The sequence below is a fragment of the Dermacentor variabilis genome, chromosome 11, assembly GCF_050947875.1.
Source record: "Dermacentor variabilis isolate Ectoservices chromosome 11, ASM5094787v1, whole genome shotgun sequence".
NCBI lineage: Eukaryota > Metazoa > Arthropoda > Arachnida > Ixodida > Ixodidae > Dermacentor > Dermacentor variabilis.
In genome coordinates this window covers 93,928,291-93,943,481 of record NC_134578.1, presented here as the reverse complement: position 1 = coordinate 93,943,481, position 15,191 = coordinate 93,928,291, and the positions used below count along the sequence as shown (strand labels likewise).

Below are 15,191 nucleotides of genomic sequence, written 5' to 3'. Positions count from 1 at the left end.
TTTTGTGCCGTGTGCCCACATGTGCATGCATGAAGCAAAAGGATGGAAGTGCAGTGAACGACCGCGCACATCAGTGCTCCGAGTGGAACACAAGAAATATCGACACTAAGGTGCGCGTAAGTCCACTACGCCTACGATGAGGAAGCTGGGTGCTGTCGACTCCCTCGCACAGCTCAGTTTCTCAGCCTGGTTTTCCGTGTTCTTACGCTGTCACAACAATGGAATCCTCATTCATCAGAAAGGCAAGGTACTGACATTCCTGGGGGCATCGGTTGAACACAGCAAGCAATGCCACGGCTACAGCAGCAGAATGTGCGTATTCGATAAAGAACGGGAGGTAGGATCGTTTTTCTCGCGTTTATTTTCTGTGCGCATTGCATGCGTAGATAATGAGTGCGCACTCATTACTACGATATACCCGACAAATTGTGCAGTTTAGAAACCTTTCGCAACCTTTCGCCCTTGCATGAGTCATCCGCTTGCGGAACGTCCTCCCCGATACCCTGCTAGCTGAACATAACAAACAAACATTCTGTCGCGACACGAACAGGCATTTTTTACTGTAATGAACATCTTTCCTGCTTGGCATCTCGTCTTCATTTTCTGTCTGCCTTGCTTTGACGATTTTCGACTTTGTGTAAACTTGGTTCTTCATTGTACCAGTATTAACAAAGTGTTCTTACGATTTGCATAACTGTACGCTCCATACACAATGTAAAATTTTAACGCAATAGCGTTACGGGTCCCGTGCCGCAAAATAATCCGGCGTCGGTGTTGGCGTCGGTGGGGGGGGGGGGGCGCGATGTTGCCTGTATGAGAAAAATCATACCGACCCACGCATCCCGGTCCACGCCAACCCTCCGCATGGCGCACAGGTGGTATTGAAATAATTTCATATCTCCAAGAAAAATGCGTCAGAAAAACTCGTAAAGTACGATTTGCACACAACGTCTCGGCCTGATAGCGTCGCATTGTAAATTGAATATACGAGGGAACATAATTCTGTTACGCCCAAGCTCAAACACAAGCCCCTATTCCAGCTGCTGTTCGAGGTCTCTCTTAGTAGGAGCGGCACGTCTCAGAAAGCTCGTCTTCGCGCATAGCGTTCGCCGCCAGTGTTTCCAGGAAAAAAAAAGGGGGCGATAGGTTAATTCGTGGGGGCTCCTGAGGAAAGACCTGATCGAGCGAAACATTACTGTTCCATAAGCCGCAGTTGCCGGGAAGCGTAAGAAGCAGTCAGGGATCTTTCATGCTGTCGCGCTCCAATTCTTGGCAGTGAAAGCACAGTATCAGAGAAAGTAATCGCACGCAACACAGATGACAATTATTGTGACTGGAAAGGTATCATGTCGCATTCTTATATATATATATATATATATATATATATATATATATATATATATATATATATATATATATATATATAAGCATGCGACATGATACCTTTCCAGTCACAATAATTGTCATCTGTGTTGCGTGCGATTACTTTCTCTGATACTGTGCTTTCACTGCCAAGAACACTAAGTCATGCTGAGAGGCATCGAAGTAGCCGGAGTGCATTATTAAAGAAAACAAACGGACGCCAGATGGCAGTCACCGCTGGGGGCACAAGACAAGCCCAAAAGAATGCAAGTTTTTCGTAGAGAAGCAGGCGCGATGACGAGGGCTCGGTTGCTAGGTCATAATGTGACGACCAGCTGAAAAGATACACTGCTATAGAGCAGTCGCTCGCGTCGGCGAGTAAAGCAGGAAGCTGCGCGTACCACTGAGACTGCATTATTCTTATATGAGGTAATCGGCGACTTGTTACCCTCAGCTCGGTTGGCTCGTGGTCAGGGTGACTGGTCCCCGCTCCTGCTTCTAGGGTAAACGCTCATTGGAAAACGACAAATCGGTGCGCTGCTCAGTCGAGTCTGTAGCGCACGAACCACAAGCGGAGCCAAAACGTTGGAACAGCGAAGTGAATTCGAACTGTCAGGTTTAAGCTCGGGGTAGTACAGAGTGGTTACGAGGGAGGCCGTAGTGGCAAGCACGGGCACAATTCTAACCACCCTGGCTATCTAAATATACGCCTGAATCTGAGTACACGACGAGGGGGAAATAACTTCATTGTGGGCCCTGCGAGTTGGCGGGGAGGGGCGAAGGCTCCGCCTAGGTGACGGCCGGGAATTCGAGGGTCCTGGCGGCATCCTCGGCCCGCCGGACCTGAGTACACGAGCTTTATTTCATTTAACTCTCGTTTAAATGCCGTCGTAGGGGCCGGGATTCGTACCCGTGAACTGAGGTTCTCAGCGGCAGAAGACCTTAGCCAATGAGCCACGACGACGGGTATTGATGCAAAGAGAACTGCTGACGACTGCGGTTGGACGCATGCGTGGCGACGACGAGAAAGAGACGGCAGGGGCTCCCACGCACGCGGTCTATGCATTACGCGGACCGCCGCTCGCGTTTGGGCGGGATATTACCGCGTACTAATATCGGACGCCCCAGATGTACGCGAGAAATGTGAAGGGGGCGCGTCGGCAGTCCCGTTGTTTCGGCGTCCGGTTGACGACGCAGGCAGCGCCATAGAGCGGCAACCGGAGGAGGAAATTGAATTTCGACTCCCTTGCCCCTCGCAGAGTGCTCGAGCGCCAATATAGGACTCGGGGAAAAGAGCCGCAACGAAGAACCATTCGCTCCCCGAGCCAGTCCGCCCCAGGGGACGGCAGGCCGAGTGCAAACGCGTAATGCACTTGCGCGAAAAGCGCGCGAAATGAGCGCGAAAGTTTCGCTCTCCTACCGCGGCCTGCGTCACTGTTGCCTTCGCCGCGGAGTGGCGCGCCGGGCGGAGCGCTAATGGTGCAGGTATATTTTCCGGTTACGGTTCGGCCGAGCCAAGACTGCCCTGTTTTTCTCGTTCCAGTTAGGTTCCACTAAATAGAAGATAAAAGTAAAAAAAATGCAGGTCCCACACACAGTGGTGGGAATCGATGTAAGCGAAGCTTTCCGTGCTGGATGCTTTCATGGATGATAATTAGCGCTGATTTTGACGGCTAAAGCTTAATTTCTTCAACGTTTAGGCTAACACGAGAGTGTGAGTTGATGTTAAAGGTTACCTTTGGGTGCGCCACTGCTGTTGGTCTGCGCAGTACACAGAACACACACGGAGAACGGTTTGCTTGAGGCACTGTTCTTCGCCATATTTGATAACCTCTCGGAGGGTTGAGCGTTGTCATTGCCTCACATGGCACATCGCATTGTGGCAGAAGCATTAAACTTGAATTGGATTATGGGGCTGTACGTGCCAAAACCGCACTCGGATTATGAGGCCACGCCGTAGTGGCGGATTCAGGATTAATTTTGACACCGTGATGTCCTTTAACGTGTCCCAAAATCTAAGTGCACGTGCGATTTTTATTTCGCCCCCGTCGAAATGCGGCTGCCGCGGTTAGGATCAAATCCGCGACCTCTAGCAATGCCACAGCAGCACAGAAGTGTTGATTGGACGGTCGACCACTTCCGTAGTGTCTCCTGGACCCTGCGGTACGCTTTAATTAAAGCGGCTCTGCTTCTCCGCGCCCTGCATAAGTTGCCCGCTTGACATATTTGCACAGCGTTTATTTTTCAGATATAGCAGCAACGTACTGTACCGTACCTTGAGCATAAGCTTGTCCTGCCTCCCGGGAACCGCTGTCGTATAGTAGTGGTGTTTCCTTGACTTCTCACGTCACCTCCCCCCTCTCTTATATGGGAACTGGCTTTTCTCCTTCCTGTCTTTCTTCACCTCATCTTCTCTCTACAGTTCTATCTGCGTCCCCTCTAGCCTCGCACCTTAGTAGAAAGGGAAGCGCTGCAGCGTCTGCAATTCTTCTGAGGGGAGTCACGGATAATCAGAGCCGTCAAGGGGCGAAGTGGCAAAGGCCAGGGAACTCCAGAAAGTATTGCGCACATTGCCCAAGGTGGGCTGAAAATGAGTTTGTCCCGTCGCCTTTCCTCTCTTTTTCGCGCCTGTTATGTATATACACGCTCTGCAACTACCCCCCCCCCCCCCTGACGCGGTGTGCGCGACAGCAGCAGCAGCAGCAGTAGTGGGAAAGTCGAAGGAAGAGGCAACGAAAGCTTCGCTTTAAAAAAAATTTTTCCCTGTATGGGTGCAACCTATGTGAAACAAATCTCAGTGAGCGTCGGCTCTTCCCCTGGCCGAGCTTCCTGGCCCTGTATACTGTATATCACTTTTAAAATCGCACCCCACAAGTTTCACTATGTGGAATGTTGTAGTCTCGTTGCATGTAGGTTATGCCACCTAAGTGTAGCACATTTGCAAGAATGCTCAACCCACAGAGTGGAACTTTAGCAGAACAAGCTTAAGAGTGCAGTCACAAATGCCAAGAGAAAAACATTAAGACCGCAGTGACTTCTTCATGATGCTGAATCAATAATCGCAAGCAACATTTAAGAGACCGCCACAAATGAATACGTTCAGAGCATCCTACGCCATTTAACCGCTCTTAACGGGGCCGAGCGCACTCTGCCCTGGCCCTGCAGGCCTACAACATAAAAACATACCAATTTGATGTTATTAAAATCTTCTTACGTCAAGTTTACGTAACTGCCGACGCAAGCTTCGGGCGCTGAAACCAAGCGTTGTCTGAACAGTCCAATCAAACACACTCCTCGTTTATAAGAGGCCACATTTGTTTGCTTTAAAAGCCAATGGCATTGCCTACCTTGACAGGTTTTCTGTTGTATCTAATGCACTGCCAAGAAGCGACGAGCATTCAGAAGTGGAGATGGTTTTGATGGGGCCGAGCTAGCGCAGTGCAAGTAAATAACCGGATGACGAGAGTGGTGACGGCGTCTGCGATTGGTCCGCTTCCCATTGCTTTGTCTTCGCTGGCTGGTCGAATATCGCGGTGAAGTGCAACGGAAAGTTAAAAATGCCGTTAAAACAGATACTCGGCGAAGAAAAGTTGGCAAAACGATGTTGTATACTTGCGGGAATGGTGCAAGATCGTACTTGCCACTAGGCAAAACTTTTATACGCAAATAAATGCATTCTGCCTGAAGCTCCGCGTAGCGAGTGTTAGAGCAATTGGTGGACAGCCATGTTATATTCCTCTCGCAACAAAACTCGATATTTTTCTAACAGCCTCCGGCTGTTAGAAAAATATCGAGTTTTGTTGGGCATATTAATACATAGTAATACAAGTCACTTTGACGTGGAGAGATTTCGTGGTTTTTTGACGTCACGTGACAGAAAGCCGAAGTGGGCGCTGCCCGAAAACGTTTGACCAATAACACAGGGCTAATGGCAAAAAAGGCATAGAATAAGAAACATATATTTTTCGTTTGTTCGGTCTAATCATGCGCAATCACTTTCCCAACATCATATCACTTGGGGAGTTTTCGCGGTTTTCCTGAGGTATTGTGACAGAAAAGACAAGTGGGAGTGGCCCGAAAAATGTTTGACCAGTGCTGCACTGCAGAAATGAAACAGAAACAGTCTGGAACAGCTTTAAGTTACAGCGTCCAAAGACGCCCGCCGATATTTCGCATAAACACTTTTTGTGCGCGTATATGCAAAGATCTACCAGGATAGCTTTTACTCTAGATGTGCGCAAACCTATAGCGCTTGTTCTTTGTACCCTTCGACGTGACTGTGTCCTTCTTGCGCGAATTTCTCTTACAGGAATGTCTTAAACACTACGTCATGAAATAGTTTTACTAGGGTATATTCAGGTCGACGGGATCACATCCCAGCCGCGGCGGCTGCATTTCGAAGGGTGCGAAAAAGAAAGAAAGAAAATAAACGCGTTCCTATGAGTGGGCAGCGCAACCCGGACGAAGAACGAGAGGAAGTACACAATACGTCCTTCGTCCGGATAGCGCTGCCCACCCATAGGAACATGTTCAATCACCAACTCGCCCAGCTTGCAGTGTTAAAATAAACGCCCCTGTCTCGTGCATTGGGGCACGTTAGAGATTCCCTGGTGGTTAAAATTAATCCAGAATCTCCGACTACGGCGTGCCTCATAATCAAATCGTGATTTTGACACGTAAAACCCCAGAACCCAATTCAATTCTGCCTTCACTTGTGCGACGGGGAAGAAAGTTTAGACTCTAATGGAATAAAATTATCTCTGGCGGCAAGTCCTGAACGTGCCGGAGTTTTCAATAGTTAAATGGAAAAGATTCGCAAATAGCAATCGCACTGCATAATCCGCTAGCCTAAGCGCAGTAGTTATTTGGCAATGATTAGCGAAAGTTAGCAAAGTGGTGAAATAATAGCGGAAACAGCATGTGACTCGCTTGGTTTGACTGTACATATGCGTCCTTATTGAAACACAAGCAGCTTGTTAGTAATCAAGAACTCGAGGGCACCCATTGAAACAGTAAGCGCATAAGTGTTTCTAATAATCAGCATGTGCAGTGTGGCTTACTGTAACTTTTTAACTAGCTATCTACACTTATGTGCTGGGAAAAGCACCACTGGTGTGCTAGCTCAGCTTCATCAATTCGATGGTACGTTATAATCACAACGTCCGAAGATTCTCATTGTGGGCAGTAACGCACCGCACGTTGGCCCACCTTGCTGCGTCTGCTAATTGAACGACCATAATTAATCCATTTTTGTAGCGACTAACAGCTTCCATTAATGCATTCTGTCAGAAGTTACTTGCGAACTACGCCTCACCTGTCTTACGACCTACAAAAGCAGGTTACCCATTTATGCCGTGCAAAAGGAACTGAGCTTTGCTGCAAATATTCGTCCGAAGAATTTGCTGAGGGCTGCGAGTATTGTACCTCGGACGTGAAGCCATGGTTGGCTTCCCCGGTGGAGTGCTCCGTTTGTTTTCTTTTCTTTTTATTTCTGCGATAGAAATAAATAAATAAAGGTAAAAAGAAACAAAGCAAGAAACATTGAAATAGAGAAAGCACACGGAAAAAGAATCTGCTGAAATTCAAGGGAATGCCAGGACATTCAAAAACCCTGGAGGCGGTGAGCGTCGGAAACCGCTATGATTTCGAAGATGCCGACATTCATATACAACGCTGCAAGGATAAACCGAAAAGCTCTTCAAAATCACGTCCTCGGGCTATTACATATATCGCGATTCGCCACGCAAGAGAACGCCTGTATGCTTTCCCGAGCAATAAACTTTGCTATGGATTCGTCGAGAAAAATGGTTATTGCGCTGCCCGAACTTTCTCGGTGGAATAATATCAGGCACGAAGGAAATTATTACGCGCTGTTTGTTGCATTTTTAAACGAGTAAGTACCGCGTGATTATGCGAAAGTCGAACACTGGAAGCGAAATTAGAATGTTTTATTGCCAAGTTTAACAGTAGCAACACACATGAGCATTCGCTGAAGCAAAACCAATAATTCAATACACCTATTATAATATTTAGCGCTTTAACAATATTTTAGAAATATTCTCATTGGCCAATCAGCATGCTGTCAGGTTCGCCAAGTAATGCATGACATGCATGCCTATAAAGTAAATCATTAACGAGCTATTTACCGTAGTATGTCTTGTTAAGTAACCCCGCAATTGTCAGATTCGCGAAATACAACGTGCCCAAGTTCTCGCTCTCGGATTTGTTTTATGGCAAGCATAGGTTTTAGACCACGCATTTGGGTTAAATTTTGTACTCGTATATGGCAAAGTTGTAGTTTCTGGTTGTTTCTTTTTTTTTTAGTTCAGCCTTCAAAATACACTTTACAGGCTCACCTTCGTGCTCCCGGCGGCCATTTTCTATAAAGTAGATATCCCAAACACGTCACAACTCATCACCCTGAAACAAACATGCTGAAAACTGTAGCACGTCCTCCACCATCCCAAGTGAACAGCGCAGTTGCTTTCTAAGCTTTGAAGCGTTCACAGTACTATACTCTGTTTAGCATGTAGCAGGCAAAACTACGGAAGCTAGAGAGACTTTTCTCACTGCTGGCATCCGCGACCAAACTAGATCGTCCCTTACGAAATGAAGGTATAGATATGCGTCAGGTATTTCGTGGTTGAAGTTAAACACGTTCCACGTAAACTTACGTCCGCAAGTAGTAGTTGTAATAGATAAAGAATGTATTTTGCTGAGAACTCCACAGAAGAAAAAAACTGCAGGGCGAAACAGGTGCAGTTGATAGCATACAAGCTGTTCATCTGCGACCTTTCAGTTGCTGAGACGAAGCTAACTTCCCCACGGCCTCTCTTTGATGACGCTCTTATCCCTTGCCTTTTTTGTGAGGGTGCCTCACATTTTTCATATTTCTATAGCTTTCTCTCTTCACAAGCAAAAAAAAAGGACGCGAGAACTAGCTTGCTGAAAAAATCCCATGTTTGTATTGCTTACAATATTCTACAGCACTCTAAGTGGCGGTATATTGACAATTAAAACAATTTGCATCTTTGATACTTGTAGCACCTAATTGGATGCCCAACAATTAACGAAATTGCTAGTTCTTTCTCAACTGGACTCCATATAGCACGTACTTGGTTCTATTAGCATAGCATCATTCATTTTTTTAAAGATTTTTCAATGATACCTAGGACCCACCATACTATACCTATATGGATGATTAAGTAACCAGATAATACAAGCACAGTGTTAAAAAGACTAATGGTAGCACGTACATGCATTACGGTGAATGCATATAAACACATGATGAGCAATTCGTGGTCTAAGCGATGATTGTTGGAGATGGTGTTTGTACTGCAGGAAGGAATTTGTCATGCCTACTCGAAAACATATAAACATGAATCACAAGTTACAAGCATATATACTTTGGCAAATATCTACAGACTCCACAGCTACTTTAAATCTCAACATGAAAAGTGGAAAAATACCTATAAAGCAAGGGGTCACGCAAGGACACATAGTGTCTAAAGTGCGTTTCACTGCATGCTTAGGCATATTTTGGCTATTAGAGTGGGAAGCATTAAGAGTGAGGGTCAACGCCGAATATCGCAACAACTTTCGGTTCGCAGATGACAATGTTGTGTTCAGTAATGTTGGGGACACACTGCAACAAATGACTGAGAACCGAAACAAAGCAAGTGTAAGAGTAGCGTTTGAAGATTAATATGCAGAAGACAAACATATTATTCAATAGCCTGGCGAGGAAACAAGAGTTCATGGTCAGCAGTCAGCCTCTAGAATCTGTGCAGGAGTACGTTTATCTAGACCAATTGCTCGCAAGGTACCCGGCTCCATGAGAAGGAAACTTACAGAATAACAAAAATAGGTTGGAGCGCATACGGCAGGCATTATCTAATAATGACTGGGAGCTTACCGCTGTCGTGGAAAAGAAAAGTAAACAATCATTGCATCCTACCGGTACTCACATATGGGGCAGAAACTTGGAGTTAACGAAGAAGCTTGAGAACTGTTTATATACACTTAGTAAACATCATGCTCTTGTTCTGACTACTAGAACCAGGCTGTCCGAAAAGCGTGAAATAAGTGGAAGTTCGAACTTTTTCTGCACTATTTTTCGTACATAGCATGTCACCACAACCTTACCCGAAAAGCTTTGAGGCAACAAACGTAACGGCACCCATCGGAGCGATGGCTCTCGCCTAGGACCAAATCTGACCTGATTCCTAAGTAACTGGTAACGTTCGCAAGAAACAAAGGTGAGTGCGTCATAGCTCGGTCAAGGGCGCGCTAGAAGAGTCAGGTGGGCGCTCGTATATTCCTATAGCTGAACCGCGCGCCGACAGAGCTATATCTTAACACGTCGTGGCTGATTTTCACGAGGCGGCGCCCCGTTCAGTCACATGACGGTATCATCAGTCACCTATAATATTATTTGGAGGCTTGAATTTTTCCTCCATAACTTGGTCAAACCTTGCTGCGGCTATATCACGGAATCGCAGTGAAAGTTATTTTGTCCATACTTGCTTAATGTCTGCCTTGCCACAAGTTGTTAATGACGCAGCACGTCATGGCATCAATTCATCTAGTATACTTGACCTCACGTGTCACAAACTTTCAACCCTGCCACACATGTCAGGCCTTAGCGATCGCTGTGTACTTCTTGATTCATTTATTTGTATAGTTCTTAACCACCCCCCCCCCCCCGAAGAAGAAAGCAAACCATTACACTTTGTGATCACGCAAATTCGAGACAAGAATATCGAACTCGAGAATTTTGGGCTTTTTACAAACCTCCGTATGGCTTCTTCAAACCCCCAACTGACTTCTTCTCAGAAAGAAGATGCTGGACTTCATAAATGCATTTTTACCTATAATAGCTGTAACATAAAAACAATAAATTCCCTGGTTTAACTCAACGCTGAAACATCTGAACACCAAAAGGTTGTTCCATCATCCTAAACGCTCTAACATCGAATCGCATGACAGGAATATTGCACTGCAGAAGAAAGCATTCGAATAGCTCTCCAGCAAAACTAAACGTGCCTTTTTCTCGACAACTCTTCCGAACATACCAGCCCAAAAGAGTTCTGCAAGGTTTTAAATCATAACCAATCGCAACCACTTCTCCATTCGACACACATGACCAGCGTATTCCTAACTATGAAGGTACCGAGAGACTCATCGCTCGTTCTCATGCGTTTTTAGTTACGCACCTGATGACGATCTGCCTAATTATCCATCTTATGACTATCAGACTGCGCCCGACAACAGCTTGAGCCATGCCAGCATCGCAAATATGGTTCACTCCACAAGCTATCATCCTCGTGAGGCCCTAATGACATAAACTCTAAAATTCTAAAAAAAGCACGACACACTGTCAGTGACATGCTGTGTTTTCAGCAGTCGTTGTCATTAGAAGTGGTCCAGATGATTGAAAGGTGGGAAAAATTATTCGACTTCTGAAGAATGAAAAGTCCGCACTCCTCAAGCCGCAGTTACCGCCCTATCTCCCTAACCTAGCCATATTCAAAACTAATGGAGCACGTAATTTACTCGCACATTGCAAAATATTAACATTCTCTCTACTTTTTTACTCCGAATAAGCATGGTTTTCGCTAAGATTCATGTTGTGACCCTCAATAAACGTTGTTCAATAACGACATAAACTGTAACCTTCACGTAAGTATTCCAGTTGACGCTCTGTTCTTGGACTTGGAAAAATACCTTTGTAAAAGTGCCGTTTCAACGGTTCTTCTCAAACCGCTCTGTTTAAACCTTGGTCCTTTTGTATTTAACTGCATTCGTAATTTATTGACTGATACAGAGCAGTTCGTTCACGGTAACAATCATTCCTATACTACTAGTCCAGTTCTGTTCGGTGTACCTCAAGGCACCTGTCTTAGGATACGTTCTTTTTCCAATCTAAATCAACCATCTACCCGGTAATATCTCTTCCAGCATACGTCTGTTCACGGACCACTTTGTGGGTTATCGTCCCATCCATAGCGACAATGGATCACAATCACTTCTAGAGGAGTTCGATAATATCAGCGCTTGTGGTACCCAACGGTTGATGCCCCCGAACAAAGCTTTATTAGTTTCGAAACAGTCCTCTTTTTCAACATTTTATTAGTTTTCTTTTTCACCCGCAGGAAGGATCTCCGTCTACCAAAATTTGTCATCTACAACTCTAAAATATCCTCTGTCGACGCATAAAAATACGTTGGTGTCAGCCTTTCAAGCAATGTGTCTTGTTTCTCTGATATAACGAGTGTAACTAGCAAAGCTATGGTGCACTATAATATGATGTGGTGTGTTCAAGAAGGACTCACGGCTGCCGCAATTGGTGTTGAAAGCCACGAGATGGCGCTACCAGAGCATGGGCTGTCGCCACATGCACAACTTCAGGTGCACTAAGGCGCTTTGCATATACGACGCTTAGTAACCTGGGGGCGAATTCGCAAAGCTTTTCGTTCGTAAGTGCTGTTTTTCATTCGCTGATCGCCTTCATAACAATATGTCCAACATCACCATTGGCTGGCACGAACGCTTTTAGCGTAATAACGTTTTGTGAACACGGGCCCTGCTTTTTAATTGCCAACACGTCAATGCTAACACGCCCCTGCTTCGACCGCATTGTCCAAATCATTAACTCTGGCTTGTCGGATGGAGTCACCACAGTGTTCAAGAAGAGAGCTCATTTCTTCATCGAGCTCTGCAATGCCCGAGCTGTCTGCTTTGGCGAGGTTATAAAATGACAGCCAACTTGCAACGATAAGGAACTGCGTTGGTGCGGGATGATCATTTGATGCACGTGAGTGTATGACGCTGGCTGAGCCAGTATCCGTTAGAGAACTTCATGGAAATCCAAAGAGAACAACTCTGAATCATACACGCAATTCCTACAATTACGTGTCAAACATGAAAAAAAAATGAATAAATGAAAACCTACTCCTCAGTATGCAGATATCACTCAAACAATATATGAATATTATGTAAAGAGACTGCCATAGGATCAATAATTTATTGGGTATAGCAAAAGTAACTATTTCAAATTGATAATTTACCTAATTATTGAGTTATGTAGGTAATATGAGTAATGCAGAGCAACAGTAAAGGCAAGTTTACTTAATTCAATAATTATTTATTCTTTAATAATCATCTGTTTTATTTGCTTCAGTTATGCCAAAGCTGGGTAACTAAAATGAATTTATTAACTAAGTAACTAATCAGTCGCATTCAACTCTGTATATTGCGGTGACAACCGCTGTATATAATTCAAACTGGAGTACCTCGAGGAAAATCAAGCCTTTATTCTAAACAATGCGTCGTTTGAACTGCATAAACTACAAAAAAAAATCCCAAACAACATAAATTTTGACGTAGGCGCTTGAGGCATACGAGCAGCACAACTGACGACAGCAGGAACGAGCGGCGGATCGATAGATGTTGGCGCCAGTGCTGCTGTCACGTGAGCTGGCATCGAAGTGCCGGACCTTTCCACGCTGTCGGCCGCACGGCAGTGCATGACGCCTGCCGCCCCTGAACACACTACCCCGTTCTAGTACACTTTAGCAAAGCCAATCACAATCTATGGCACTTTCGACGGTACTTGTGTGTTGCTACCACTTACGTGACTTACGCAAGTGCCACAACATTGATCTTCACTTGCGATTGCTATTTTAACTTCGAAAAAAAAGTCCTAAATGAACCGCCGACCCGGGACCGTGTATGGGCTGTTACTGCCGATTTCGATAGCCGTTTCTTGTTCTTCACGCAAAGGATATGCAACGTTTCCTTAGTTCAGTGATGCCTTTCAGGCAACACGCCTGTATAGTCATATATCTTCGTCAGAGAAGCGCAGGCTAGTGCTGGGAGCCTTCGGCGATAGCCCATATACCTGTGTTTGTGACGCGTCACATCTGCGGTCATCGGTTCTTGTGCTGGCACTGTAGACATGAAAAAATTGTTTATTTAAGAACACGGATGCGAAAGCTGAAATACGGAGTGATTTATCTTTGTTAGATTTCTTGATTCCTGAGCCTAGAAGCGCCGATAGTGAGGACGGTCTCGGCGGATACGCTAGGCCTAAGCTTCGGTGGGGAGCGATCTCGGCGCGGGCAGCTGGCGAAAGGTAAAATGTGTGTATTTGAGCCTCAGAACTTCTTTTAGTACAATAGGGAAAGTGAAAGCGCACGAATCAACTCAGATTTGTTATCAGCGCGATAATATCAGTCAGCGATAGGCTTCGAATTCGGGCTCCGTTCACGCGCGTCTGAACGACTTCTGCATTTCATGTTCACTCCACAACACTGCGACAACGGCGACAACTCCCAGTCATATGCTACGTGCGAACTACTAAAGAACGCGGCGTCCTCTGCGTTTACGTGGTTTCGTTCAAGAATTTAGCTATCCGCCCAGACAAAAGGGGAAAACTAAAAAAAAGATTACAGTGATCTTTAGTTTCAAATGTCCATGAATAAACAGGGCCGCTCACGCACCTTTATTCCAAGCTGCGACGCGAAATATATAGGGTTTTATAACCCCAAGATATAGCGCTATTTAGGACAAGAGACTAGTATCAAGCGATGAAATTGTATAAAGCATTTAGTATTTAGCAGCGCTCGTCCTTGCGTACTGGAACCAGCACGGCACAAACACAACCAGCGCAGTTTCCAGCGAGAACCAGCGCCTGTACAGCACAAACCAGAGCGCCCCATTGTCATGGCAGTGGAACCAGCGTCTCTTCCAGTGTGACCCAGCTCATATCCAGCGTTCTCACTGGCGTCCCAATGAGTCCCAACGAGTGCCAGCACACCCAGTGCGACCCAGCGCCAAAAAGCGCGCTGGTTTCACACTGGAAGACGCTGGTTCTTGCAATAGGGATGCCCGACTCGGTCTAAACGACGCCTGGTGTGAATGTTCCCAGGGCGCTCATTGCGTTTCTTTCGACGCGTTCACGACAGCCGTCGTACAGAACAAGGCAAGCATGGGCTTTAAGTCTAGTTGCATTTCTTAATACGGCGGCTAATCTCAAGCTTCGGAGACACCGTTGAGAGGGTACGTGGCAAAAGGTGTCGCTCCACTCCGTTTGCGCTATTAAACACGTCGGCGCTGTGACAGCGAGTGTTCGTGGTCATCGAGCGAGATCTGTTCATGTTCGCCTGTGCGCGCATAGCACTATGGTTCTTACTTTAATTAGTAAGCGAATGTTTACTGCCACTTACACGGCCGATAGAGCGACGAACCTTACTTCCTGCAGTTGTGCAATACTTTTCTATTGTTACCAATGTTTGTCCTTTCGGGTGAAAGCGTGACTTTTTTTTCAAGAACTGTCTCTCGTGAAGGCATTATTTATACCACTATGCCCGCAATCCCGCAACACTGATAAACCTGCTACAACAAGTACCGCGATAAACAAGACCTTTATCATATTGTCCGGTAAAGGGTACCTTCTGGAGCACAAGGCTACAATTTTTAGCCCGGTCGATATGTCCAGGCGATGTTACAATATAGGCGCATTCACCACACACACACACACACACACACACACACACACACACACACACACACACACACACACACACACACACACACACACGTATATATATATATAACGCATCGTTGGGCCTAATCGCAAACTGCTAATCACTAACGCGCAAACTCGTCAACGCCAATAGCGTCTGTGAAGCAGACGCTTTTTTTCACTTCTGGAAAATTGATCGATCCTATTCACTCCTGACGACAGCAAACCGAGTTCTTCAAAAGACGTGCCGAAAATATATACGCGCGCATTATCTTTGTTTGTCTTCTTCAGACAGCTTTTT

At 45.7% G+C, this 15,191-nt stretch overlaps 1 protein-coding gene across 1 annotated transcript in view; it reads right to left on the bottom strand.

The window, feature by feature from the left end:
* Positions 1 to 6,841, bottom strand: part of LOC142563876 (putative diacylglycerol O-acyltransferase Mb3761c) — a 546,482-nt gene extending 539,641 nt beyond the window's left edge. Inside the window, exon 1 of the mRNA XM_075674553.1 lies at positions 6,787 to 6,841. The gene's annotated coding sequence lies outside the window, so the exon portion shown is untranslated. The remainder of the gene's footprint in view (positions 1 to 6,786) is intronic.
* Positions 6,842 to 15,191: the final 8,350 nt, after the last annotated feature.